Genomic DNA, 2,895 nt, shown 5'->3' on the forward strand with positions numbered 1-2,895 from the left:
CATATGTGTTTGTAATTATGGGAAGCTACAGATAGATTTATTAAAACTTTTAACCTAAATTTGCCCATCAATATTTTCCAACAGACAAGACTATACTACACTTAACATTAGCAAACATAAATGAGGAATTAATATAATACCAGTGATGACTGGTGTTCAGGTATTTAGACTTCATGATATAAATTAATTGACTACATTTTTGTTTTGTTTGTTTGTAGCTTGTCTTCTTTATCCTCACCTACTCCTTTGCTTAACATCATTTATTATAGCTTGTATTATTTTCTTATTAAAAGCTATAGAGACTCACTAAAACAATGATGAGATGCAATAAATAAAGAATATATTAAACCCATCAATGTTACCACCTAAAGATAATTATTTTTAGTTAACAACCTGTTATATAGGCACATATATATATTCATATATATATGTGCATGTGTATATACATGTATATGAGTTGCTACTATAAGAAGGTATGTATGTATGTGTGTATGTATGTATGCATAGTCTTATTTCGAACAAGGAGATTATTCTGAATACATTTTTGATCATTTAAAAATGAACAGCATAACATGCTCATATTCTCATGACAATAAATACAAATCAAAAGCTTTATTCTTTAATAGCTATTATAAACGATAATGTACAAATTATTCCTATTATTAAACATGTTCTCAGAATAATTACGTGAAATTAGAATTGCTAGATCAAGAGGTTTTTATGGCTTCTGCAAACTTTTTTTTTTTTTGCTTCTTGAAAGAATTTGCCCTCCATCTTATCCCCTCACTGAAGGTGTAGTAGGATAATCTTTCCTCTGCATCCGTAATAACCTCTTAACAATTCTGCGAATATAATACAAATAAAATATTTTACTTTAACTTGTATTTTTATTATATCTTTTCAAGTATTTATTGACCTTGCTGTTCTTTTTTTGGTGTGTTTATTAGTGTCTTTCACTCAATTTTTTTTTTTTTTAAGCTGGTCAGGAGTTAAGAGTTTTATTATCAGTCTAGGCAAGACTAAAAATTCAAAGCAAATTCAATTTTGCTTAAGGGAACATTGTAAAGTAACAATTATTCATATTACATGCCTCACGTGATCCATTTCAAACCATAGAAAATTACACCTTTATGTGTCACTGTTCCAAGAGACAAACAAATGTAAACAGCTAAAACATTTTAAAAATGCACCAATCTTATGAAGTCTCCAACAAAACTTGAATTTTCTGTACATACACCTGTCAAATGAAGTTATTTCCTGTACACCACTCCTCTTGCAAAGTGGTCTTCTGTTCCCTTTCATTTGACCTAGATCGGCTAGGAGACCTAGAGAAAGATTGGGACAGCCTGTGATTTCTTTCCAGGGACAGTGATCTCTCTCTTCTCCTATCTCTAGAAAGGGACCTGCTCCGGCTGCGGGAGAAGCTTCTTCGTCTTGGAGATCTGTGGCGAGGTGGAGGACTCCTTCTCCGATAATCATCTCACGGGTGAGGACCCCAAGAAGGAGGCAGCCACGATTTTGACTTCTCTTTTCCCCATTTGACAGGTCCACTCTTACTCGGCAGCCACATAGTGTTCTCCCGTCTAGCTCTCGGACAGCATCGGCTGCAACTTGGGGATCTTCAAATTCAACAAAAGTGAGGTCAGGAGGGTTTCTAGCAACCCACACACTTCGGAGTGGTCCATAATAGCCTACAGCTCATTCCAACTCAGTCTTGTTACCATTGTTTCCAAGATTACCTACATAAACTTTACACTCCAATGGACAGGAATCACGATGCATTTCGAGATCTCCGGTTAGAAACGCAGAGGCTCAAATCCACACACCCTTGGCTGGGTCTTCCCTGTCCCCTCCCGCGTGGCACCCGCAGATGCTCTCGTACACCCGTCGTCCACGAAATGGCCTGGCAGGTGGATTCTTAACCACTGAGCCACCAGGGAAGCCCACTGTGATGTTTAGGAAGAGACTCCTCTCCTTTTAGAAGCACTTCTGTGGATATTTCAGTAATATATCTGGGATCTGTTTATCTTTTCATCCTCATCTTTCTCATCAGAAACTTGTGGTTTTACTCTTCCAGGTTCTTTTCCTTCTGGTGCCCGTTTGCTAGCTAGATCTTTGGGTTCACTTCTGTGCCTCTTTTCAACTTCGTCTTCTCCTTCATTCGTTTCAGCCTGAGCTCCTCCAGGCCTCGCATCTCTGTCTGGCTCCTCCTTAGATTTCTGTTCAGGTGTTAGTCCTTCGGTTTGACTTCTGAGTCTCTTTTCTCCCTGGAGGTGACCAGGCTTTACTTTATCATCTCTTTCTTCTTCTTCCACGTGTGTTCCTGGTCTTACTCTTCCCAATTCTTCTGCAGGGAGCGGTCCAGCAACTCGCTCTCTGGATGTAACTCTACGTCTCTTTTCCTCCTGGTCTTTTTCGTCTTCATCAACAGAATCATCTGATTTTGCTTTTTCAGGGTCTTCCTCAGGTTTCCGTTTGGCAGGGCCCCTTGTGAAATGAGATGTGATGGTGGTCTGCCTGGTAGTTTGCCTTGTAATCCTGGGGCTACATGAGACTTCAGCTGATTTTGTTTCTCCATCGGACTTGCTTCTCCTGGGCATGCAAAGTTTGGAAACAGGTCTGGGGGACTAGTTTTTCTCTGCTATTTCCACTCTGCAGTCCTCACCACTTGTCTGGCTCCCGTTTTCTAGACATCCATTCACTTCCCGACTGAAAGCATGAGCTCCGTTCTCAAGGACAAGTATTTATTTAAACGGGATTTGACTTTAGCTCGGTAGCCCTCCTCTGATAATTCTGCCTTATGTAATTTGGTTTCCAAGTCACATAACTGATTATTTCTGTCTGCAGAAATTCAGGCAAGAGATTCCATTTCTCCTTCACGCATTCCTTTTCTGT

At 39.3% G+C, this 2,895-nt stretch overlaps 1 pseudogene across 1 annotated transcript; it reads right to left on the reverse strand.

Annotated features, from left to right (window-relative positions):
* Positions 1-719: 719 nt before the first annotated feature.
* LOC308622722 (serine/arginine-rich splicing factor 3-like) lies at positions 720-1,845 on the reverse strand (annotated as a pseudogene). The gene has a single exon. The product of its transcript is annotated as a serine/arginine-rich splicing factor 3-like (transcript).
* Between the last annotated feature and the right edge of the window lie 1,050 nt (positions 1,846-2,895).

This window comes from Mesoplodon bidens (genome assembly GCF_964165515.1).
Source record: "Mesoplodon bidens genome assembly, chromosome: 9".
Classification (NCBI taxonomy): Eukaryota; Metazoa; Chordata; class Mammalia; order Artiodactyla; family Ziphiidae; genus Mesoplodon; species Mesoplodon bidens.